At 40.8% G+C, this 27,291-nt stretch overlaps 1 long non-coding RNA gene across 1 annotated transcript; it reads right to left on the bottom strand.

The window, feature by feature from the left end:
* Positions 1-621: 621 nt before the first annotated feature.
* Positions 622-15,926, bottom strand: LOC104663125. The gene is made up of 3 exons (XR_748097.2): positions 15,363-15,926; positions 3,826-3,895; positions 622-3,243 (listed from the first exon to the last, which is right to left on the bottom strand). It is a non-coding gene; the product is annotated as an uncharacterized LOC104663125 (long non-coding RNA).
* Positions 15,927-27,291: the final 11,365 nt, after the last annotated feature.

Below are 27,291 nucleotides of genomic sequence, written 5' to 3' on the forward strand. Positions count from 1 at the left end.
TATTTAAGAGTATCAGAAAGACTTTCACATTCTACATAGTATTTCTTGATGTCATGAAGATAACAAAATGTCCTATTAATCGTTGCTGAAGAAGGACTTCTCTATTCATTTTGTATCAATGAATCATTTATACATTGAGACAGATTTGTCTTGCTATACTTGAATAAACTTGGATCTTGCCTATGTGGCTCTTGATTGGGAAGGTCTTTCTGGGGAGAGAGAAAGCCCCACTTAGATCAAAGAGAGAGTATATAAGGGGAAACAGAAAGGAACTTGCTAAAATTTAAACTTAATTTTGAACATCTGATTTGCATCATAAAATCAGAAATACACTCCATCTTTGTGGGGATGTTAGATTGACCGTATTCATCAGCAAGAGACAAGTCTCTGAGACCCAGATTCTGGAAAGCACAGTCCAGGCAAGTGCCTCAAATGTCATAGGCACTTGGATCCATCTGGGTGGGTCTCAGTAACATCACTTTGCAAAGCTCACATAGTGAAAAGTAGCCAATGGTATGCACCACTGAGTGAGGATGCTTTGCCACGTGTTCCAGTCTTAGTCATGTGACTTCATGGGAATGATCCTAGCTAAATGGGCCCCAAGTAAATATTCTGTTTGCAGAAGGTGAATACTTAATTCTTTATTGATATACTGGGAATACATTTCTATTAGAAGAGTTGTCTGCATTCACACTCAGATCCTAACTCTGTGGGGTGTTGGTAGGAGAGTAACAACTGCTCACCTGTTAAATTGTTTTTGGCAGATCCATATGCTGTGGTTGAGATACCTGGTTCAGGACAACATATCAGTCTTCAACTACCTCATCACAACACTGGCCTTCCTTGTCTCCACTAACAAGGCAATATTAAGCTGTCTACTGTCCAGCCTTCACAAAAGAGTTGTCTAAAGGTTAAGCACTCTGTTAATGCTTCTACCCAAGTTAGACGGATAGAAGCTTCATACTTGGGTTTACAAATTGCCTAAACTGGATTGCATTTTAAGGTTGTGCCCTTGGTTTCTAAGGAGGAGATGCTAGCCTTGCTTGTAGGACTCCACTTAAGTTTAGTGTGTATGACATCACTCAGCATTTCCCATATGAGGCCCCACCAGCCTGATTTCCTTGAGAAATTAGTACAAGAAAAAGACATCCGCTTCCCCTGAGGAACTAGTATGTTTCTTCTCATCTAATAATAAGAACTATGCAACTGACCACATCTACCCTCTTTTGCTTTGACTGCTGGGGGGGGGGGTCGAAGAGCCAAATTAACTATGTTTGCAACAATGTAAGCCTATATGGGCCTGTGTATTTGCATCCTTGTATCACCTGCTTCTTTTCTTACTTTCTTTTTTCCTTTCTCCATTAATACATTTGTTTTAGTCTTACCTTCATCAATTACTCTGAAAAAAAAAAGGGAGAGTTATATATTAACAATAACTTAAAAAGTAGAAAATGTTTGGTAATTTTCAAAATAAAGATGGTTTCACTTTAGAATGATTATTGGCCTATTTCTAATGTCAACATTATGAATTCATATTAATCGGGTTGTATATGATGTTTCTTTTAAAGTACTATATATCCATACACAAATGAAACAAAATAAAACATACTTTTGTCTTTGGGTTGATTTAAATTTCAGAGATTTGGCAATTCTACCTCTGACAGACAAAACAGACGATTTGGAAAACAAAACCAAAACTGATGTAGAACATACAATCTATGCATATACTATCAGAGAATGACCTCTTTGTTTTAAAATGGACAATGGAAAATGAGAGCTATTTACATTAGCTGCACTTTGTTAATATGCTGATATCATGAATGAAAGAAGAATGTTGGTTGAAAATCTAAGAAATGGTAAGAATTCAGTCATTGTAATGGCCTAGTTTCAAATATCACAAGGCAGGTTTCGGGGCATTTCCCCCACATTGTCACTCTCTTCTTTTTTGCCCCACCACTGTTTTACACAGAAACCTTTTTTTTAAAAAAAATAAGTACCTCTATTTGCATGGTACTCCATAGGCCATCACAATCATGCAATAAAAAGTGGGCACTATTCGTAAGACGAAGGTTGAACATGTTTGAGTTTTGAAGAACCTAAAGCTAGTTTCAAAACAAACAGGACCCTGTGGATTTCGCAGAACCTTTACAGATGGTGAAACTAAATGGAACAACAGATTGAGAGCCAGGGTTCTGGGAGAAGGTAAGCAGGACCCAGAGATTGTGAAAGGAGAGCAGAGGAGAGGGCTCCTGAGAAAGATTTTGCATTGATGGAAAAATAGAAAACAAAGCTGTTGGGTAACATCCTCTGGACATGCATGAGTTATCATATAATAGCAATGTTTTCTTTCTGGTAATGGACTGTCCTCTTTTGTATTTAAGAAGTTAAAGACTCTCTTAAGGAGACTTTCTTGTTGATATGCTGGGAATAAATTCCTATGAGAAAAGTTGTCTGCGTTCATGCTTAGAGCCTAACTCTGAGGCGGTGGGAGGCGAGTGACAGCTGCTCACCTGTTAAATTGGTTTTGGCAGGTCCCTATGCTGTGGTTGAGATATCTGGTTCAGGACAACATATCTGCCTTCAACCACCTCATCACACTACTGGTCTTCCATGTCCCCACTGAAAAGGCAATATTAAGCCATCTCATGTCCAGCCTCCACAAAAGAGTTGTCTAAAGGTTAAGCATACCGTTAATGCTTCTATTCAAGCTAGACCAATAGAAACTTCATACTTGTGTTTACAAATTGCCTAAAATGACTTAAACATAGAGGAATAGACTGCCACATCGGAAAATGACTCATGGTTTGGTTGAAAGAGCTGAAAGAAATGGAGAAAAGGAAATATGTGAAACTGTTCTGTAGGTTATTTCAATGAACCCAAAGATGTGTATCTTAGCTTCTTGTGCACTATCCAGAAAGCTGTGCTTGTGGATGCATCAGACCTCTTTTTTCTTTTCTTACATCTTTTGAAAAATTTGATACTTACTATCATGGAACCCTGGGCATTTCCAAGCTCATCCTTCTCTGAGTTCGAGTTTGTAAAGCACAACTAGGTGTTTCTCAGGTTCTTTGTTTTGTTACTCAAATGGGTGAGAAAGGACTCACCCTGTGCTCTCTCTTCCATCACCACAGAGTCTCGTGCTATCCAGTAGCCTCCTCTTCTGCACAAGCCAGAGTGCAATCTCACCAGTATGGAAAAGGTGCTCCCAGGCTCCCAGAGGCAGGGATGTTATCCTTGTTATAGCTGGAAAAGAGCAAGTTGAGATTGGAACCATGAAGTGTTATTACAAGTCACCAAGTTCATGTGTAAGTAATGAAAAAATCACAGAATCTCCATTTAATAAGACAAGTACCAAATCCCTCAGAATAGAGTGCATTTCATAGGAAACTGATAACCAGATCCTCCCACACCCAAGCAATTAAAATAAAATAACCTCTTCCTGCTTCCCAATCTCACACACCCTCACCCTCAATCAAACTGAAGTTGAGAAAGTACTTGTATAAATTCTGGCTACATAGCATTGAATATCCTCTCTCAAATTATGGGAACTTCTGGAAATAAAACGCAATGAATTCTTGTATAGAAATATATACAATAACCACAAGAACCCACTCCCACTATTTCTTCTCTAATATAGGGTCTAAGACTGGAATCAATGGATATAGAAAAACTGAACGTAATGCTTATTTCTAACCTGTGGATCATAATTTTAATAACAGATGCTACTTAATACCTTTCTATCTACCCTCCCATTTTTTCTTTTCTTCTTTCATGAACCTAAGAAAATTTCCAATGAAAAACACACTCATTGTATGAGCAGTGGACCTGATGAGGTTTGGAAGCAATTCCTCTTCTTGTCCACAGCTTTAAGTCTTATTTGCATATTTCTGTAAAACTAGAAAAGAATAAAATAGGATGAGGCAATCTAGATATATTTGAAATGTTTATAAAACAAATCTTTGTACAACAAATAATTTACAACACCCATGGATCAGGTCATACACCAAACCCCTTCTTCATCTGCCCATAACGTGAAACCGAACAATGGAACCGCATCTGCTGAGTCTGCTGTGAAGAGGGCTGCTTCCAGCACAGCCTCATTTTATTGTTAGGGCTTAACTCTAACTGGCGTGGACACAGCAAACCATGACCAGCTGAGGATGCTGCCTCCCTATATATAATTCGGTGGATGGGTCCAGCCCTGGAGAGCCAAGAAACTAACGCAGTGCAATGACTGTACATTATTAGTGCCCAACCTGTGATCAACCACCTCCAAGGTGAGGTTCAGCTCCTGAAACCTCTAGAAGAGACATCAAAAAACAAAATGAAATTCTCCACAGCTTACAGGAAAATAAGTGCTGCTGGTCTCAGGACCAAAAGGCATGGCTGGGTATAGGTAGAGAAAGGATACAGGGCTTAATGTTCACCAAGACAAGAGGAGTAACACAGGCTGGGGCACAGAAGCGATCTCTGAAGCAAACGCTCCAGTAAGTGACAAGGCCCATCCGTGGAGGGTTGTGGCTGAGCTGCTGCAGTACGTGAGCCAACTCTTCCTCCACGTGGCACCCAGACCCCACAGACCTGAGGTGGAAGTCGCCTCCTCACAAGCCCCTGTGGCGTGAGCATCCAGAAGGCCTACCTGTAGCCAAGTGGATCCTGAGCAGCTCCCAGAGACCCTACTCCCACCCAGAAGTCCCTGAGGCTCTACTCTTATTCCAGCTCCTGCTCCACCCGGCCCCATGAGGCCAACTCAGGGCACTGTGGGTGTCAGGAAGAGAAAGAACCTGTAATGTCAAAGATGTTTGTCCTGATCCTCACTTAAGAGATAGTTCTTTGGCCGGGCCCGGTGGCTCAAGCCTGTAATCCCAGCACTTTGGGAGGCCGAGGCGGGCGGATCTCAAGGTCAGGAGATCGAGACCATCCTGGCTAACACGGTGAAACACCGTCTCTACTAAAAAATACAAAAAACTAGCCGGGTGAGGTGGCGGGCGCCTGTAGTCCCAGCTACTCGGGAGGCTGAGGCAGGAGAATGGCGTGAACCCGGGAGGCGGAGCTTGCAGTGAGCTGAGATCTGGCCACTGCACTCCAGCCTGGGTGACAGAGTGAGACTCCGTCTCAAAAAAAAAAAAAAGAGAGAAATAGTTCTTTAAACTCCACTGCTTCTGATTGTTCCAGAGCCTCTCTTGGCAAAAATCGTCATGTTAGAAATGGCTTATCAGTCCTCATGTTACATACTCTGTCTTGACCTTTCAAACCCTTTCTGGAAACACTGTATAATACTCTGCTTACGATAAGGGATCACAGGATCACACTGATGAAATAAAGATTATTTCAGATTGACATGTGGTCTGTATTTTAGAGGCCTATTCCAACTGATGCATTTTATGTATGTGTGTATTTATTTATTTAGAGACAGAGTGTTGCTCTGTTGCCCAGCCTGGAGTGCAGTGGCACAATCACAGCTCACTGCAGCCTCGACCTCCCAGACTCAAGGGATCCTCTTGCCGTTGCCTCATGAGTAACTAGGACTATACCATGCCTAACTTTTTTTTTTTTTTTTAATTTTTGTACAGACGGGGGTCCCACCATGTTGTCCAGGCTGATCTTGAGCTCCTGGCCTCAAACTATTCTTCCACCCCAGCTTCCCAAAGTGCTGGAATTATAGGCATGAGCGGGGGCACCCAGCCTTCAACGGTTGTATTTTAAATAGAACTTAGAAACTTGATTTCCAGTTTCAGGCCCACATCCTATTGGGTCAGTTTTTATGTCTGGTCATGGCTTTTGTTTGTTTTCTACATCTGCTTTGGTTCATCTGAGTTGACATTTATTTCTGTCCTTGAATGTTTTTTGAATAAATTACAGAAAAGGTTTAAAATATCTCTTAGTATGCTTAGTTCCACAGGATAATCTGATAAGGCATATTATCCTGTTACGGTGTTAGTTTTTCCTGTTGGCTTTTGTCCCAGTGATGCTAACATTTCCAGGGTAGCAGGAGGGGGAGACTGCCCTGTGTCCAACAGAAACAAAAACGTCTAAAGCAACATTCTTTGCAGGTAAAAATCACCTAATTTATTTCTTTCTGGGCAGCAAAATATTGATGGCAATACATTGTGAGTCCATCGCAAGGAGGCTTTTTAATTGGGAACTTCTCAGAATTAAGAAGGTTTGTTGAGTGTGTTTGTACTCGGGCTCTATGGTTTTATTTTTCTTCTTTTTGAGACGGAGTCTCGCTCTGTGGCCCAGGCTGGAATGCAGTGACAAGATGTCAGCTCACTGCAATCTCTGCTTCCTGGGTTCAAGTGATTCTCCTGCCTCAGCCTCCCAAGTAGGTGGGATCACAGGCACCCGCCACCATGCCCAGCTAATTTTTGTATTTTTAGTAGAGACAAGGTTTTGCCATGTTAGCCAGGCTGGTCTTGAACTTCTGACCTCAAGTGATCCGTCTGTCTTGGCCTCTCAAAATGCTGGAACTACAGGCGTGAGCCGCTGCACCTGCCAGACTATGGTTTTAACTATATATTTTTTCATTCAGGTATAGATTTTCTTTTGGGTGCCAAATATAGGACTAGATGTTGATAATGTAAATATAAATAAGATGTGGCTCCTGACCTCATGTGTTCACAATCAAATAGGAAAGTTCTGAGAAATACAAAAGCAAAGGGTGGTAAGTGTTTTTGGTGAACCTGAATATGATACAATTGAGACTCCAAAGAAGGAATTCAACTTGGGGAGACTGTTATGAAACCCTTCCTGGAGGATCTGAATCTTGACAGGAGCATTTGCCTGGCAGGGTAGGAGTGGGGACATTCCATAAAGGAGATGTAAGAAATCAAAAGAAATGAGTCTGGGGAGAAGGACAAGGGGGACAACAAGAAAGTTTAGTGAGGCCAGCAGGTGGACCTTATGTGCTGGGACACCTTGTAGGTATTTGGGAGACACTGAAGCATTTTAAGCAAAGAAGCAACACTCTGACTTATGTTTTTAAAAAAATCAGGTGGCAGGGTTAAAGGAGTGTGTGTTGGATTATTCTTGTATTGCTATAAAGGAATACCTGAGACTGGGTAATTTATTTTTTTAAAAAAGAGGTTTAATTGGCTGGTAGCTCTGCAGACTGTATAAGCATAGCACCAATATATGCTTCTGGGGATGCCTCAGGGAGCTTTCACTCATGGCAGAAGGTGAAGTGGAAGCGGGCATGTCACATCGCGAGAACGGGAGCAAGAGAGGGCGATGTGCACAACCAGGTCTCATGTGAATCCACTCAGCATGAAGAGGACGGTGCTAAGCCATTCATCTGTCCCCATGATCCAGTCACCTCCCAGCAGGCACCTCCTCCAACACTGACATTTCCACATGAGATCTGGAGGGGACTTCCAAACAATATCAGCATGTGAAGTGGAGACAGACCAGCTCAAAGAATATTCTAATATCCAGGAAAATGATGATGAGAACCTAGATTCAAGCCAGAGCAGTGAAATGCACTGGAAGGAATAAGCACAAGAGATTTAAAAGGGGTTTATGCAGAGGTGAGTCAGGGATTGAGGGCTGAGTCTCAGGCTTCCTGGGTGACTTGTGGCACTGGATAACTCACAGACACTGAGTGACCGTGTTTATTCATTAAAACACCAGACATAATTTGCACCTCAGATTCTAAAAGTTAGGTTCTGAGACTGATCTTCGGTTGTTCTGAGAGGATCGCGTCTAAGATGGGTATTTCCATTATTTCTTCTCTTTCACGTTCTGTGGGTTGTCGTCGGTGCCACAGGCAGAGCTGTGTCCCATCAGGAACCTCACTTCTGTTTGCAGCTCCCTCTGTATTTGCAGAGCAGTTCTTCACAGGTTGTTTCAAGTACAAGGATTTTGTCATATGCTCTTTTCCTAGCAGTTCTTTGTCAATTAATATAATTAATTTTTACTAAGTAATTCATGTTTACCTTGAGAAATAAGAGACCTCATAGATGAAAAAGTAAATAGAACTCATTTATGAGTCCACCACCTAGAGAAAGCTCTGGTTAACTTTTTTTTTTTTTTTTTTTTTTTTTGGTATAGGACCATGCATAAATTTTATATATATACACCTGTGAAATGTTTATGTGTTTATATAAAAGTGGTATATCTATATGTTTCTTTTTTAGCCAGGTTTTCACTCAAAAATATGTTGTTATTTTATTTCCATGCCAATAAATATACATCCTGAAGCCATTCTAAATGTCTGTGCCATACCTTGTGTATCTATGTACCACAATTAATTTAGCCAATTTCTCCTTAGATGACAGTTAATGTCCTTGTTTTTACAAAACAATCAACATAGCTGTCAGGTCTGGGATTTGATTTTGCCATCCTTGCCAGCTAAAAAGTAAATCTGCTGCTGTTTCATGGGTGTTGGTAGAAGACACAAGATGCTGGGTCAGAGACAAAGGGCTTTATTACTACAGCACTACAGATAGCATGAATATCAGAATGTACATCGGTTTCCTTTGCTTCCAAATCCCACAGACGTGATTCAATGGGCCCAGAGGGACACTTTGCACACAGTGGGTTTGCATTGCAACTGAGGAATACTGAGCTTAGGGAATATACTTCCGCTTTGTAAATGGTAAGCAAGCTTGCTCTTTGTCTCAGTAGGAGACATTACCTCATCCTCCAAGGTTGCTTGCTATAAGCACCAGCCTGGGAAATGGACTTGGTAAAGTGGTAAAGGATGGTACATTCTTGCCATATCCAGCAAGGTGTGTTGTAACACAAGAGATTTATCTAGGGCTACCTCCCAACAATAAACACCCTTGCCTACGTATCCTTAGGATAATTTCAAAGGAGTGAAGTTACTGGACCAAAGGGTTTGCACTGCCATAGACTTTCTGTAAGACTTTCTAATTGTAATGTAATTACCAAATTACCATCTAGAAACTTGCTCCTGCAGGTTTGCTTTCTCACTTGTGTTCTGCAAAATAACTCTAGCTTTTCACTTACTAACCCAGGAATGGCCTCTCTCATCTGAGCACTCAGATCCATGTTGGCATTCTCTGCTTTTCTGGAGATATGTCTCATTTGTATTAACAGGGAGGGTATTTTAGCAGAGCCATTTCCTGATTGGTGTCAAGCTGAAAATAGATTGCTTGCCCCAGGTTGGTGGAAACAGGAATGCTTAGAAATAACATTGCCTCTCCTCCTCTGCAGCAGGTCAAGTCTCTTCCTACTCATGAGGCCTAAGCCCCTGTTTTCTCATTTGATCTAACACTCTAGACAGGTGGCATGTTCTGTGTGTGTGCTGATAGGTGAATTTTAATGACATTTTCAAGGCATTCTGAAAAAAAAAAGCAATTCTTTGAATTGCTTTTGTCAAATAATAAAATTATTTTGACATAAGTCTCATTGAAAACAGATGTGGAAATATGCAATTCTTACTTTTTTATTATCCTTCCCTGGGGACTTTTGGCTTATGTCAATCTGAATTTTGATGTCGAAAGTTTCAGTGTCTCTCTTTTCCAGCTGTATTGTCTTTAACATATAGGAAAATCTAGGGGAAGGGACTCTGAGCAGTAGCTAACACTGTTGAAAGCACGTCTGAGCTATCAGAGAGCTAATTAAGTAGGAAAGGTTTGTCCTTGGACCAAAGCCTCCCATGGATAGGACTGTGGTGCATGAATCCTGGCAGTGGCTAAAGCCAGTGGGTTTAGGCATGGGAAACTCTGTTTTCATCACAGAACTTTCCTATAATTTTGGCATATTCATTTCTTTTTTATTTCTTCTTCAGTTAAATGAAACTACAAATAACTGACCTTTACTTCAATCACAAAATCATTTCTAATAGCCCCTATATTTTATTTATATATGTGACACCAAAGCATATGACCCAAGACAGTATTTTGTTTTCCTTCTAGAGCTCCTCTCTCTTTCATCCCCCAGTAGTGGCTCTCCATGATCTTACCTATGCGTTTCCTGGCATTGGAGGCAGATAAATTGAAATCAATTCTGTATTGGCTAATAGTCGTTGTTCATAGTTAGCTGCTAATGGATTACCTATGGTATTTGCTTGAAGTCAATGAGTCCAGTATTTGCAGAGAAAGAATTCTGGCTACTGCATGCTCAAGATGGTTTATTTTTGTCCACATACCAGGGATGTTGGAAGGAAAAGTCCATAGTGCCTAAAGAGCCACCTTCAAAGAAAAGTGACTATTTTTCTTTCTGATCTTGTGGTGGTGTTCACATAGAGTGCCCTTTGAGTGACATCCACCCTACTACCAAAGCAGGAAGAATCAGCCATTATTATAGACTGAATGTTTATGTTCCCCCAAATTCAAATGTTGGAGTCATAACCCTCCAACGTGACTGTATTGGAAATTGGACCTATGAGGAGGTGATAAAGGTTAAATAAGGTCAAAAGTGTGAGGGTGTAATCTGATAGGGCTGATGCCCTTATAGAAAGAGAAAATAATGCCAGAACTCTCCATCATATGAAGACACAAAAAGAAGGTGACCATCCACAAGTCAAGAAAAGAGCCCTCGGCAGAAACCATCCCTGCCAAATCTTGATCTAGGACTTCCAGCATTAAGAACTGTGATAAAATACATTTCTGTTGTTTACGCCACACAGTCTGTTATATTTTGTTATGGCAGCCTGAGATGACCAATACAGTCACATGAACACTCCAGAAACAGCTACCTAGGACTGGGCAGGTGGAAGTCCAGTCACCTTTGAGATGACATGTTACATGTAACCAAGAGTAGCATTTCACCCTCACTGATTGGTACCAAATGAATTATCTGAAATCTCTTCTTGGGAAAGCACAAATGCTAAGTGAATTAAGGAAAGTAGATTATGTGTGCCAAGTTTTCATTATTATCTATAATGAATATTTTTTTCATTTCTCTGTAAAATGTAGACATATCCCAACTATCCAGATATTCATCCAACTTTATAGGAAGTACTTATTGAAAATCTACTTCAAGATCTATCTCTCTGAGAGTAAATAAATCTTAATTACCAGAATATTCATGCACCTGGCACAGTAGGTGGTCAATAAACCTTTGTTATAGGCTAAGTGAATGAATAAATGAATGAAAGAATGAATCAGTAACAAATAGAATCTGAGGTGACTCTAGTGTTCGATCAGTTTTATAAATATTCCACATATCTTCTGTCTTTCCAAAAACCTTCATTACCCATGGTTTTCTATACATTTCCCTTCAGGAAACCTAAAGAAGCTTAACCAAGATTTCTTCATCCTGTTCTACACTATAAAAGAGGGAAGATTTGGAAGTGGAAATCTCAAGGATCATCCTCCTCACATGTACAGAGTGTTCCTTCAGATCTCTATATGTGGATGACTTCCTTGGGTCCCATATCACAGCTGAAATGTTCAAATCATTTAAGTCCGTTTCATGATGTTCAAGAGGTGTGCAAGATTCTATTCATTTTGAGTGCAAGAAGCCTCCTCTTCTGTTTGCAAATATCAGAATACCCAATTCACAGGAGCTTAAACCAATAGTTGTATTTTCTTTTCTGTATATGATACAAATACTAGAGGTAGGTTGTCCCAGGCTGATCCTTTGATTCCATGATCCTTCAGTTCTGTGGCCTTTAAAAAATGTTTTCCAGATGGTGGCTACTTTTCCAGGCATAACATCTGCTTTCTAGTCAGTGAGAAATGGGAAGAGTATGCCTTTGCCTTTTTCTTTTGAAGCCCATCTTCCAGCCCACAGAGTTCTACCTATATTTTCTTGGCCAGAGTTACAGTGCATTGCCATCCTTAGATGCAAGGGAGAGAGGAAGGCAAGCAAGGAAGAACTGGGTTTAGAATATGTGTTGAATGAACACACATATGCAAGTATCTTCTACACTTTCTTCAGTAAGAAGAGGAAGTTTCTGAGAATGCCAAACAAGACTTGGAAGTAAGAGTAGCTTCTGAGAGTTCAGCAAAAAGCGTTATGGCCAATTCTTTCATAGCTCCATGACCAAGTCTGTGTCATCTAGTTCCAGTCTAAATGGCCAAACCAGGATCAGATATCCATCCCACCCTTTGTGGATCAGTCATGGCTAGGGGTCCTGCAAGCTGAGGGCCAGGGTTGGATGGTTCAAACATGGGTTTTAGGGGCATTCGATTTACTAATAGCAATTTTCACAGAAGAGGAGTCATTGTGAACAAGGGAGCCTTGAAGTGGGTCTATTTACTCTTGGAGGAGGTGAGCGGGTTGCAGGCAGATTTTTCCGACATCACTTCCTGCTGCCCTCAATTGCTTCTAAATGTGGTTTTAGAGACCTTCGAGAACAGAGCTCTTGTCTGAGCATCCAAAAACATGGGAGGTATCCCAGTTCTAACTATGACTTTGGGCAAACTATTCATTAAATATCCATTGCCTCATCTTTGCAGTAAGAATAAAAATATCCATGGATTAAGTGAGAAATTGAAATAAGCACATTCTGACATGACTGAAGCCTTAGATAAATAGAAGATGTTGCTATGATTTATACCTTAGAACAGTGCCAAGCTATGGCTACCTTTCCTAGCCATTGATAGGTTTCACATCTCTGAATGTGATCTCATGAACATGGGCCATCAATATTTACAAGAATAATTATTTTTCCTACAACCCCTCCTTCATTTTTTTCCAGGCTTTTTGTCACCTCTCACCCAGCATGTTCTCTTCCAATGAGTGGCTGAGAGTGGAGGATGGAATACGTCTTCTGGAATCAAGAGCTGTGTCTCATGATCCCATTTGCAGTGCATGTGACTAGAGAAGGCAAAACCTGAAATCCCCTCTTCTCACCAGAAGTCATGCAGAGCCCAAAGGGTTAAAGCAACAGTCAAATGAGCTGCACACTACCTCTCTAACAGGCTGTTCAATGAGATAGTTACTTGACCACACTACTTTCAATGAGGTAATGGTCCCACATGCACCCTCTTTCCTTGGTAGAAGGTGCATAAAATATAAATAAATGATCAAGTTACAGAATGAACTCTGAATGACCAATTCTGGTTCAAGTAAAGGCCTTCCCCTACCCTGCAGTTCCCTGATGATAAATCTTTCAGCAACAGGCTGATCCCTTTCAGAAAACAGGCTGACTAGCAATGTTTTCACCTTCTGCACTTGTCAGGATGGAGTGAGTGTGAGATGGAGACCTGAACACACACACAACCACAGACAAATGGCCTTGAATGGATTTCCTCATTCAGGGCCATTTGGCCGATCCTCTGGCGGCTGCTGGGAGGGAGAGAAAAGGGAACAGGTTGCAATGTCAATAATAATAGCGAATGCAATAGACCATCTGTAAAAGGGAGCTGTTGATCTGACTTTCAGAGCATGCTGGCGACAAGGTTGAAGGGACAGAACAGAGCTCCTACTACTAAAATGAATGGCGATGTCATTTTCCATTTCTTCATTCTCTTAGTTTTCCTTTGGGGGTAGATTATTTAAAGTCTGTCATGAGTCTTTGCGAATTTGCAAAGCAACTTGTATGTGCTATCTCATTTTACCCAGGCCTATGTGTATGCCATAGGAAAAAGAATATGAAGGAATTAGGGCTTCAGTATTTTTCAAGGTATTCTTTGGTGACAAGTTGCACAGGGCTTCTAGGGGAGGGGGTACGAACAAGCTTACAAAGTGGCTGCTCTGACCAGAAATGGAAACCACTCCCTCTCACAAGGAAGTTATTGCTGATAAACACTTTTCAGAGGTAGTCAGAGGATATAGAAATCAATCGGATGTTATTTTCCTTTGTTTTGTTACCTGGTTCCCCTGGTGTTTGCTTTTCCCTCTAAATTAATTAGAGCCAAATGGCATTAAAGTGACCAGCAAATCCCTACCTGGGCAGATCTTATCTGAATGCCACCACTTCCTGCTCTTGCTCCTGCCAGGAGATTCTAGTCTTGGTTCTGGCTGATGTCTTTCTGTGATCCAAAGCCTGCCTCTGTAGCCTGATGGACCTGCCACTTGACCCTTAAACCTCAGCCATCTTGGGGCTGCGATTCAGTTTTTTCCGGTTCGCCATTGGCTCTCTGGTCTGTAACCCCCTTGAGTTACTGACAGGGTCTTGGATAGCCCCTGCTGTGTCTTTGTGTGAATTTCCAAAAGCTCTCAGCTCTTGGCAGTCTAACCAGAAAAGCATCTCCCCATGGACTGAGGTGGCTGGCACCTGGCCAGCCCTTGGAGTACAGGCTGGTCCCCAGCCCTCACTTGCACCCCTCTGCCCAGCATACAGACACATGCTGTGGGCTGGAGAATGGCAACACCTCTGTCATTTCTCTTTGCCTCTGGCCAAAGTGTCAAAGGGAAGTCAGCTCTGACGGCAAGTCAGGCAGGAGTTGCTCTCCAGGCTCCTTTGACTGCTGTGTCAGGCAACCACAAATGTCCTGGCAAGGACGGCTTAATTCTTGCCAAGGGGACTTTCATTTATTCATTCAAACACTGACTGAACACCTTCCAAGTGCCAGGCATGTGTAAGATGCTGGGGATATCGAGGGGGCACCAACACAGATGTGGTCCCTGTGCTCAGGGGCCTCACAGTTGAAATGCGGGACAGGCAAAAACATGTGAGCGGGCATAGTAATTTCATAATGTACGAGGACTGAGGAAGTTAAGACCAGACTGCTGGGAAGGAAAATAATAGAAAGGCAAGGGATGAATTTCGAATGGGGCAATTGTGGTGAGACCAATATGATAAGGATAAGCCAAGAGCATGAGTGGTCCATCTGAAAAACAAAAGCAGCATGGGTCAAGGCCACGAGGCAGAAAAACACTGACATGTTCCAGTAACCAAGAGGGCACTGGAGTGGAGGGGATGAAGCTCGAGAAGGGAGGCACAAGTAAGGTCTTTGAAATGTGCATGACACAGGTTATACAGGACTCACTAAGGCTTTCCAACTGCATTCTTCATGCAGTGGAAGTCATTTGAAAGGCTCTAAGCAGGATAATGACATGATTGGGTTTGGATTTACGAAGATCACCTTGGCTGACAGCTCTAGTTGCTGTAATTTGCTTTATCTGCCTTGCTCAGCCTCATAATGTACCTTCCTGATTGGGAGTTGGTGCAAGGTTGATGCACCCCCACATTCACTGTCCCTGGCTCCCCATGCCTTTTCCATTATGCCCTATGCTTGTGTCTCCACAAAATACTGAGCCCCATATCTGTGAGGAGAACTTCCTTGACTTGGTTTCCCCCTTAGCATTTCCCACTTTGCAAGCTTCCAGACATCCACAAGCAAACATCCTTGGAAAACATTTTTCCTACTCGTATGAAAGAAGCAGGGTTCCTGTTACTCTACTCTTTCCCAAGACTCAAACGTGGGCCCAAACTACCTGTGAACTTGACATAGTGTATGTGTTAATCTAAAGACCAGAAATGCTGTTGCAAAATGTGTTACCTTTATGTAGATACTAAAGACGCATTTGCATTTTTCTCCGAGTGCTCTGGCTCTTACCAGACCACAGAAGGCCAGCAGCACGGTGGTCTGATGAGTGGATTGGCGTATGAGTCATCAACGGGTCTTCCTGGAGACACTACGGCTCAGCAGCCCCTGCGGAGGCCTGACTGCATCTGGTGAAACTTCATTTTGACACAGGTGTTGGTGACATGGTCAAGTCATGTAGAAATGAGAGAGTCAGTTGCTCTTTTCCTTTGTGGCCTGTCTACACAGCTTCATGAGGGGAAGGGTGGGAAAATTTCTGTCCCACTACTCAGAGACATTTTAAGAAGAAGAATAAATCCAAGCACCTGGAACCTGAAATCAAGTCACTTTTTTTCTTATCCATTGGTATAAGGGAAATTTTGGAGACAAAAATATACCCTAAGAGGGATACCAAGCCTTCTTTTTTGGAAGTCTTTGCGGGGAAAAGGGACTATTAAAACTAGTGTAGTTGGTCAAGTGAAAAATCCTCAAGTAAGGCTTCCAAATTCAAATCTCAATCCTACCACTTCCTAGGTGAGTGGGTTCATCTGCTCAGGCTGTCATAATGAAATACCCTGAACTAGGTGACATAAACAACAACAGTTTATTTTCTCACAGTTCTGGAGGCTAGGAAGTCCAAGATCAAGGTACTGGCCAGTTTTGTTCTCCAATGAGGGCTCTCTTCTGGCTTGCAGATGGCTTGCCAAATTGCTGTGTCCTTACATGGAAGAGAGAGAGAGAGAGAAAGCAAGAGAGAGAGAGAGAGACAGAGACAGAGAAGAAGCTCTCTGGTGTTTCATCCTTTAAGGGCACTAATCCCATCATGAGAGCCCCACCCGTATTACCTTATCTACCCCTAATTAACTCTCAAAGACCCTGTCTCCTAACACCTTCAAATTACAGGTTAAGACTTTGGTACATAAATGTTGGGGGGACACAAATATTCAATCTACAGTATTGCATCCCTTTTGCCCCCCAAATTCATGCGCTTATTGCATATAAAATATATTAATTCCACCCCAATAGCCACAAAAGTCTTAACTGATTTGCAATATTATCTCTAAAGTCCAAAGTCTCACCTCAGTATAATGTAAATCACATATGGATGAGACTCAATATACAGTTCATCCTGAGGAAAAACTTCTCTCCACTTGTGAAACTATGAAACCAAACAAGTTGTATGTTTCCAAAATACAATGGTGGGACAGGCATAGGATTGACATTCCAATTGTAAAAGAGAAATATTGGAAGAAAGAGGTGAGTGGTCCTAAGCAAGTGTAAAACCTAGGAAGGCAAATACCATTAAATCTTTTTTTTAGATGGAGTCTCACTGTCATCCAGCCTGGAGTGCAGTGGCGCGATCTCAGCTCACTACAGCTTCTGCCTGTTGAGCTCAGGTAAACTTCTCAACTCAGCCTTCCAAGTAGCTGGGACCACAGGCACACACCACCAAGCCAGGCTAAGTTTTTGTATATTTGGTAGAGACAGAATCTTGCCATGTTGCTCAGGCTGGTCTCAAACTCTCGAGCTCAAGCAATCCACCTGCCTTGGCCTCTTAAAGTACTGGAATTACAGGTGTGAGTCACTGAGCCTGGCCCCATTAGACCTTAAGGTTCTAGAATAATCCTCTTTGGTTTGCTCCTCCACCCTCCAGGCCCAGTGTGATGGCAGCATCTCCCCGACAGGTCAGCAGGGCAGCCTCATTTCTTTGGCTCTCTGTGGTAGCTCTCCCCACACATGTTTCTGCAGAGTTGTGGTCCAACCATCTGAAACTTACATGGAGGCAGCTTTGCACCCCTGGCCTGTGCACTCTGGACCAGTGATAGGATTGGCAGCCCTGATGAAGTCTGAATTGTGGCTCTGGGGTCCTTTTTACCTTTTATTAAAAGATAGCACATGTTTCCAACAAGATAGCTCCATGATTCCATCAGGGAAAACCCAAGAAGTCTGACAGACTTGCTGCATTTTGTTGTGTCTTTTTTGTCCCCTTTAGTTCATTCACACTGGCAGTGTCTTTGCTGGTATAATCTCATCTCTATTCCTGGCTCCTGTTAAGATGGCTGAGTAAATGGAGAAACTGTATACATGATTTCTTATTAAATGGTTGATCATCCATACTCTTAGTGTTCTTTTCAGAACAAGTTTTCTTTTATTTCTTTCTTTTTGCAATATGGAGGGGCAGAGAAATTTTCAAATATTTAAATTCTGGTTCCTTCTTGCTGAACAATTTCTTCTTAAATTTATCTCTTTCTTCACATTTTACTATAAACAGTCAAGAGGAACCAAGTCACTCCTTCAACACTTGGATTAGAAACCTCCTCAGCTAAATATCCAATTTCATGACTCACAAGTTCCACCTTCCACAAAACATTAGAACAGTGAACACAAGCCAACAAGGTTCTTTGCCATTTTATGACAAATATTGCCTTTCCTCCAGCTTCCAATAACACGTTCTTCATTTCCTTTAAACATAAATCTATTAAACATAGATTCAAGACCTCACCAGAATCTATGTTTAATGTCCATAATTCTAGCATACATCTCAAAATTCTTTCAGACTGTATTCATTACCCAGCTCCAAAATTACTCCACATGTTTAGATATTTGTTACAGAAGCACCACACTGGTGTTTGACCAAACGTCCGGGCATCTTGTGACCCAGTCAAGTTGACATATAAAATTAACCATTATACCATCATGTCATATCCAAGATTCTTATCTTCTTTATTAGTTCCTTTGTCTATAAAGCCCAGATAATAATAAAATCAACCTCAAAGAATTGCTTTGAAGAGTCACCTTTTCAGTGCATACAAAGCACTTAGCAGGGCCTGGCCCACAGTGAAGACTCAATACATAATGACCATTATTATTGCCACTAGGTTGTACACATCACCAAAAAGCAAGACTACAGTGAGTATTAGAATGTTCATAAATGAATTAAATTCACCACTGATTATTCATAAGCTGTAATGCCAGGTATCTTAGTCTTGAACATATTATCCTGGAACAATGTGGCCTGGCATTGTATCTGTTGAAACTAAAAACCCTTACTGGACTTTTAGGGTTAGGGTTAGCATTACTCACTACTTTGTGTACAGTACTATACACAAAGTAAAGTACTGTACACAAAGTAGTGAGTAATGCTAACTGCATTAGAACCACCTTCTAACTTGTTAAAAATATAGACTCTTAGGTTCCAGATAAAAGTTACTGTACCAGTAAATAATGAATTGATGGGTGCTGACGAGTTGATGGGTACAGCACACCAACATGGCACAAGTATACATATGTAACAAACCTGCATGTTATGCACATGTACCCTAGAACTTAAAGTATAATAATAAAAAAAAAAGTTACTATACCAGTACCTCTTTTTAAATTTTTATTTTTTATTTTTTAGATAGAATCTGTGTCACTCAGGCTGGAGTGCAGTGGCATGATCTCGGCTTACTGCAGCCTTCATCTCCCAGACATTGATCCTCTCATCTCAGCCTCCTGAGTAGCTGGGACTACAGGCATGTGCCGTTATGCCCAGCTAATTTTTTGTGTTTTTAGTAGAGATAATGTTTTTCCTTGTTGCCCAGGCTGGTCTCAAACTCCAAGGCTCAAATAACCTGCCTACCTCAGCCTCCCAACGTGCTGGGATTACAGGCATGAGCTGCCATGTCTGGCCTTGTAGCACCTGTTGACCAAGAAGCCCAGAGCTCTGCACTTTTAGCAAGAACCCTAGGACATTCTTAGGTACGTTATATGTCGAGAAGCACTGTCTTAGTGGAACTTGGGACAGCTTGCTGATTCATATTTTCATCCCTTTGCTTTAGTATGCTACAGAGTCAACTGTATTTTAACATTACTGCCCCATTTGAGTTTTTGTTAGTGTTTTATCCCTCTTGTGTTCCTCAAGTTGTAGATCATGTTCCTTTAGGATGGGGTTCAGGGCAGTTTTCTACGATGGTTGGTCTTGTGGTCCGAGGCCTTCTCACCCCATGCTTGTTTACTGCTACTGAATACATCATTCCCTTGCTACCCTCAACCGTAACAGACAGTCCTGCCGACTCCCTCCTGATTTATCCTGTATTGTATTACTTTCTTTCCCTCCCCTTCTTGGTGATTTAAGAAACTGTTTTTATTGTTCCCAGAGCCAACACATCTGTCATATATTTTCCTCCAACTTAAAAACATTGGAAAATCACTGGCTGCTTAGCACAAAGTCCTGCTGGCACTGGATGATTGTTCCTTTTGTAATTAGTGCTCACTTAGTGAGACTGCACATTCTAGGCTTCTGTTCTCCCACTCCTTTGCTGCCATTTAGCCCAGGTCCTTCAAACTCAGAGGAGACAGAGAGGCCTCTCAGTCTAGGTTTGTGAATATAATTGCTTCATTTTGTGAATTAAAGTAAACAGTGTGGTTTATCCACAGTTTCCCCGTTTTAAAGATCTATGCTCTGTCTATGAACATAGAAAATTGAGCCATGGTTTTAACTGATAAAGTGATATAGCACGAAGTATGTTAGCAATGGAGAAACAAGGACTAGATTGGAAATGACTGGTCTGCCTTTATTCGAATTATATTTATAGTGAGTGTCTTGTTAGTCAGAAGTCACAGAAATCAATTTTGCCTATCCGAAGCAAAAAAAAAAAAAAAAAAAAAAAAAAAAAAGAATTTGTTGGAGGATATTGGAGAGCTTCCAGAAACATCAGGCTTGAATCGCATGTGGGAACCAAGGGGGCCTCTGTAGCGGGATCCTCTGACAGAATGCAGGTAGGTAAGGGGTAGGGCTATGTCACCTCCAGGTTCAGAGCCCCAGTGGAAGCTTAGATTGAATGGGTTCCACCAGGTGACCACTCTCTCACTGACAGAACCCTCCCCTTCTGGCCTCCGTAATGAAAGGTGGACCTTCCTCCTCTCCATCAGAGTTCCTCCCAAATACGAAGATTTGGTTGTTTTGTAGCCCCAGAGGACAAAAGTCCACTCCAAACATGATTCACATTCCCTGTATTTCCACTGCAATAATAATAATATCTATCAATTATTGAGGACTCATACTTTTTCAGGCATTGTACTAGATGTTCCTAACTCAGAACCTTTAATCCTAACTGAAACCCTCCAAAAAAGATAGCAATGAATTTTTTTATAGGCAAAAAAAAAAAAAAAAAAAAAAAGAGCCTCAAAGAGGTTAAGTGACTTTCCTATAGCCATACAGGTGATGAATCCAGACTGATCTGCCCCCTGGAACTGATGGCTTGTCTACTCTATTATGCTGCCACTTTATGTAGTATCTTTCCCTCAATTTTTTCCTATGTTCTAATAAGTCGAGTAGATGGGACTTGTTTCTTAGCTATTACATCCACATCTCAGTAATGAAAGATATTAACAGCAATTCCCCTAAGACTCCTTCCATCTGTGATGTTCTAGGTTGCTATAACTATATTCCAACGGCTACCATTTTACAATGGCATTGAGTGTATAATTACAGAGCAGATTTGGACAGTGTCGGTGGAAACATTATCACTATCAAGTGTGATGCTGTTTTGCTGTTGTTGTTGTTGTTGCTGTTTTGCATTGTTCAGCCTTCCTCCTCTGTAAGATTGTACTTCTCCCACCAAGTTAGGTCCCTGAAATCTGTTAGGAAATGAAATGCAGGCCTGTATCCCTCTGGAAGTGGCTGCCAAACATACAGTTTCTGCTGTCCGGTTGGTGACATGCTGATCAACCTTTGTCCTTCTAAATGAGTACATCTCAGCAGAGACTCAAGGGAGCATTTTCAAAGAACAAAGTGTATATGTTCACCATTTTTATGTGGACAGGGTGTCTATTCAAGTAATAACTCTTGATGTTCTCTTGGGTGTATGTGGTTTTAACTAGAAGCTAAAACCTACTTGGATGCTTTTGCAGAACCGTAACACTGGCTTCAGTCTGGAACTTGATACAATTGCAAATTGAAATTGCAAATTGTATCAGGGCTTTAATAGGCATGAGCTCTGGGCTTGTTCCTTTCTAGTGAGGAGCAGTTGTGATTCATTTATTCAATGGCACTGTAAATGGGCATTTATGGAGCACCTGGTTGGGGCTTGCGATTGTATCAGCGTTGAGCTTTCATTACAAAAAAGACAAGTCCTCAGCACGGTGCGGGAGTTAGACATCAAAACAAATGATGGAAATGCTGGTGATGGAAATGACACAGCTTGAGTGCCTGGAGAATACACTAAATGATCAGGAAGAAGGGAACCACTAGGTGTTGGGGAGAGAATGTGAGGGGAAAATCTCAGAAGAAATTATATTTGAGTGCAGTGTTGATGACAGCAACTTTACCTGGAAGATAAGGAGAAGTGTGTTTGAAGGCTGAAGGATAAAAGCCTGCAAGTTTTGGGACATATGAAGTTCAGGACAATTGTGAATTACACAGAAGAGCAATTTTAAAAGGGCCCAAAAATAGGCCATAATATGAAGAGTGCTGTACATCATCCAAAAGTATTTGGATTATGTTAACAGGGAACTGTTGAAGGTTTTCACTAGAAAGTGATACAATCAGATCTGTATTTTAGAAAGATCACTCTGTGGACAGAAGGATTAGAGCAAATAGGGAAAAGCAGCCCTTCTGGATAGTAAACTTAGGGTTTTGGTAGAAATTCGTACAAGAGTGTGAAGACCTATGGTTTTTGAGTCTCTTTAAACAAAAACTGAAAGCCATGAGGCTTAGATACGAAAATGTGTGGAAATCTCATTACAAAATAATTACAGTGTTTATTTTCTTTTACTAGCTTGAAATGTTTTTCTAAAAAGACAGTAGGCCAGTACTATATACTTTGACTTTTTGTAGCATAAATTTTATACAACATGAGCCGGATTTTGTCCTCTAGCCCGTAAAATGATTACCAACAGAATCCTCAGTTATGGTGAGTTAATAAGTTATTAAGAATACTATTTCTTATTTGAAAGTTTTCACACTGTTTCTCTTGCCGTGAAAATGCTTATATAATGTTCAGTGATTTATTTAAGAACCACCTTTCAAACATGTATCATGTGTCATTGAGCTAAATCAGAAGATGTGAATGTGGACTTCTTTAAGACATGTCAAAATGAGTAAGAGTTTTAGTGAGCTGTTCTATTTCTTGTACAAGCCAGTGAACTAACAATGAGCAAGTCTTCAGTGTTGAGATGGGGAAATACAAAAACCATCCCAGCTTATTCCACTCATCACCATGGTTTCATCATCTATTACACAGTAAAACAAACAGAGCCACTGACTATAACCCTTAATGAGCATATGTGACTCCGATAATATTTATCGGGTTTATTTGTTTGAGGCCAACTGAAATGAAAAGAAAACAGTGCGGCATTGGGTCATTACTCTCTTCTGACGTGTGCTGTAATTCTAAGGAAAACATTAGTAGCCTATTTTTAGCAAGTACCTTCATCCACTGAAGAGATAATGGCCCAAGGAGTAATCTCCAAGATGGAAAGCAGAAATTCCCAGAATTAAACTGTCTTGCTCATCTGTTCTATGGTCATAGGAAATCTATCAGCACTGTCATTTCTCATCAACAACGAGGAATGTTTTACATCAGACCATTATGCAATTCTTCCCAACTGGGCTGCCTTTCACCTTCATCGCTGCTAAGTCAGGATCCCCCAGCCAAAAGAAATAAAAAAAACCTCACCTCCTCCAGAAAGTCTCCCCACATCAACCCCTTTATCCACAAATGTTATCACTTACACATTATATTATTTGCACTTTCATAATCTGTATATTCTGTGTTTTTCCTTGATTCAAAAAATCTATTGAAAAACTCATACAAAAATGATAAGGCAAGACATTGTTCTAGTTCCCATAATGATGGTGTCTGGGGGAGGTAGAGCTAGATGGAGAAAGGTAGAGTGTCTTCCCTAGAGGAGTACATACATAACCCAGTAGGACAGATAAGGACCACGAACAGGGTCAAAAAGTGGTCCTCAATATTGTTTCGCCTCAGGGTCTGAGGGGGATGCCACTCCCTGCCACCAGTCCCAGGGACTCATCAGAGATGGGCAAAGGTATGTGGACATGACGAAGGGACCACAGTCCAGGCTGGTGGGGTGGAGGAAAGGAGGATGTAGAAAGTGGTTTAAAAATGATAAAGAGACACTGGTAGTTTAAAGCAGGGTTTTTGGAAGAAGGATATGGATTACAGTGTGGTACCTTCCCCTATCTGCATGACTCTTGATAATTTATGTATTTTTTTAGAACTTAGTAAGATTGGTGTTACATATACTCCCACCCTTTCTTCCGGTAGAGAATCATTGTGTTAAACTGTAAAATGTCTCCCATGAAAAATACTATATATGCCAGAGGTTCAGAAGAAAAGGAATTCTATGACTTTGGAGGAAGGGATCAGAGACGGCTTTGTGAAAGAGATGCCATAACATCTGGGTTTTAAGGTTAGTTATGATTTGAGGAAGCAATGATGAAGGAGACAGAAAGCATCCAACAAGGAGCCAAATGATAAATGGAGTAAGCAGAGAATATTTGCATATTCCTTTCTTGGTATTTCAACATGAATTCTAGGCATTTGTTGATATTCCCACCAGAAACTGTAAGCTTCTTAGAGCAGGAACCATTATTTTTCATTCTATTTATTATCTATCTGCACAGAGAGGCCAATGGAAATAAATACCTTGTTGATGATCTGGGCCCAGGTGAAATCATTCTTAAAACGTAGAGGTTGATCGATATACTGTGAAACTTGTTCTCTTTCTCTCTCTCTGTGTGTGTGTCTCTCTCTCAAAGGGAAAGGGAGGCTTGGAGAATGGAGGGGTGGATCCAGGGAGTAGGATGAAGCCTTTCATTTCTAGAAGGTTTCACATGTGTGAGATCCCATCGTTTCTCCTCCAAAGCGCATGGGATATGTAATAGGCTCTCCAAAATCAAGTAGTTAAGGTTTATTCATCTTTTGTAATTCTTCTGTAATTGGTAAAGTCTTTAATTTTAATTTTAATTTAATATTAAAATTTTGCAACATGTTTTCAGCTAAGCAAAAAGGCAACTAGATGAAGATGCTTAGTTTAAATGTGTTTAGAAGTATTAAAGGCCAAGAGGACCCACAGGAATTGGTGGGTGGAGATAAGACCTTAGGGTACAGGCAACTCCAGGGAAAGGAAGTTGGGCTCCTTGACTTATCCCTCCTCTCCAGGAGCAGATTCTCCTTCTAATGCTACCAGGTTCTGGGGTCCATTTTTTTTAAGGTACATGTACTTCTCCTTGAAGGAATCTTTTATAGATTGGCATAAACTACTGAGATCATGCTACAAGGAGGTGTTCAAAAAACTGACTTTACAGAGTGCTATACAGCTTTGTAGGTCCTAAAATGTGGATACTGATATTGCTGTAGAAAAAAAGTGTGTGTTTAAAAAAAGTGCTTTAAATATGTGCTCTACATGTAATTTATGATTATTATAGAGAAAAAAAATCAAAAGATTGAGAAAAAGCATTAAGGATAAACTAAAGAGCTCCCATAAACTTATTATTTTAGCACCCTTATATACTCAATATTATAGATCGACAGATTCTTGGGAAAAAAGACATAAGAAAATGCTGAAATTCCTATTTTGTGACTAGATTTTTTCCAGTTAATATATGACTTTGCCAATAAATATATTTCTAGCACATTCTTAATTTTTGTAGTTTTTGTTTTGTAGTGATCACACCTGTAATCCCAGAACTTTGGGAGGCCAAAGTGAGCTGATCACCTGAGGTCAGAAGTTCGAGACCAGCCTGGCCAACATGGTGAAACCCCACCTCTACTAAAACAAAACAAAACAAAAATTAGCTGGGCATGGTGGTATGGGCCTGTAATCCCAGCTACTTTGGAGGCCGAGGCAGGAGAATCACTGGAACCTTGGAGGCAGAGGTTGCAGTGAGCCAGGATTATGCCACTGCACTCCAGCCTGGGTGACAGAGTAAGAGTCTGTCTCAAAAACAAAACAAAATGGAACAGAACAAAAAACAAAGAAGCAACTCCTCATTTGTTCAAGTTTTATTATGAGATTGCAGAAATTTAGTCACTTCTTCAGGCTATATTTCCAATTCTAGTTATCTTGCTATTTCTACTACTTCCATGGTTACTTCTCTGCTGAAGTCTTGAACCCCTCAAAGTCATCCATGAAAGTTGGAATCAACTTCTTCCTAACTCCTTTTAATGTTGATATTTTGACTTTATCCCATGAATAACAAATGTTCTTAATGACATCAAGAATGGTGACTACTTTCCAGAAGGTTTTTAATGTACTTTGCCTAAATCCATCAGTGGAACCAAGCCCTTTAGCAGCTACAGTCTTACAAAATCATCTTCTTAAATAATAAGACTCTAAAGTTGAAATGACTTCTTGATCCATGAGCTGTAGAATGCATATTGTGTTAGCAGGCACAAAAACAACATTAATCTCCTCACACATCTCCATCAGAGCTCTTGGTTGAGCAGGTGCATTGTTATGAGCAGTAATATTTTTTAGTTTGGTGCTAAAGTAATTGCAGTTCTGCAAATACTTTTGCAGCAAACTAATAAAAGGAATCTTTTTCTTTTTTCCTGAATAGTCGATCTCAACAGTGGTCTTAAAATATTCAATAAACTATGCTGCAAATGAATGTGCTGTCATCCAGGCTTTGTTGTTGCATTGAGAGTACAGGCAGAGTATCTTTCGCATAGGTTTTAAGGACTCTAGTATTTTTAGAATGGTAAATGAGCATTGGCTTCAACTTAAAGTCACCAGCTGCATTAGCTAGTAATAAGAGAGTCAACCTGTCATTTGAAGCTTTAAAGCTAGGCATTAGCTTCTCTCTAGCTATGAAAGTCCTAGAGGGCATCTTCTTCCAATAGAAAGATGTTTAATCCACATAGCAAATTTGTTTAGTGTAGCTACCTTCATCAATTTTCTTAGCTAGATCTAGATAACTTGTTGTGGCTACTCCATCAGTTCTTGCTACTTCGCCTTTCACTTTTATGTTGAGAGAACTTCTTTTCTCAAGCTTCATTATCCAACCTGTGCTAGCTTCAGATTTTTCTTCTACAGCTTCCTCATCCCTCAGCTTTCACAGAAGTAAAGAGAGTTAGGACCTTGCTCTGGATTAGGCTTAAATTAAGGGAATGTTGTGGCTGACTTGATCTTCTATCCAGGCCACTCATACTTTCTCCATATCAGCAATAAGGCTGTTTTGCTTTCTCATTCCTTTCCTTTTGCATTCACAACTTGACTAAATACTTGGTGCAAGAGGCCTAGCCTTTGGCCTGTTTCAGCTTTTGACATGTCTTCCTCACTAAGGTTAATCATTTCCAGTGTTTGATTTAAAGAAAGAGGTGTGCAACTCTTCCTTTCACTTGAACACTTAGATGCCATTGTAGGGTTATTAATTAGCCTAATTTAAATATTGTGGTGTCTCAAAGGAATAGGGAGGCCTGAGGAGATGGATAGAGATGGGAAATGCTGGTTGGTGGAGGAGTCAGAGCAATTCCAACATTTATTAATTAGATTTGCCATCTTCACTGTTCCTCGCACCTCAAAACAATTACAATAGTAACATCAAACATCACTGATCACAGATCACCATAAAAGATATAATAATAATTTGAAAATTGGAAATATTTTGAGAATTTCCAAAACGTGACAAAGAGACATGAAGTGAGTGCAGACTGTTGGAAAAATGACACCGATAGACTTGTTGGACACAGAGTTGCCACAAGTCTTCAATTTGTAAAAAATGCAATATCTGTGAAATGCAATAAAATAAAGCAGACAAAAATGAAGTATGCCTCTACAGTCTCACTTCATCTATTGTATTCTGATTTGTTTAGGGTGAAGCAGGCAGGAGGGAATTTACTTCCTCCCGTTTGGCCATGTGACTGGTGAGAAGACCCACCTGCAGCTCCAGGAA

Source organism: Rhinopithecus roxellana, chromosome 6 (assembly GCF_007565055.1).
Source record: "Rhinopithecus roxellana isolate Shanxi Qingling chromosome 6, ASM756505v1, whole genome shotgun sequence".
NCBI classification, from domain to species: domain Eukaryota; kingdom Metazoa; phylum Chordata; class Mammalia; order Primates; family Cercopithecidae; genus Rhinopithecus; species Rhinopithecus roxellana.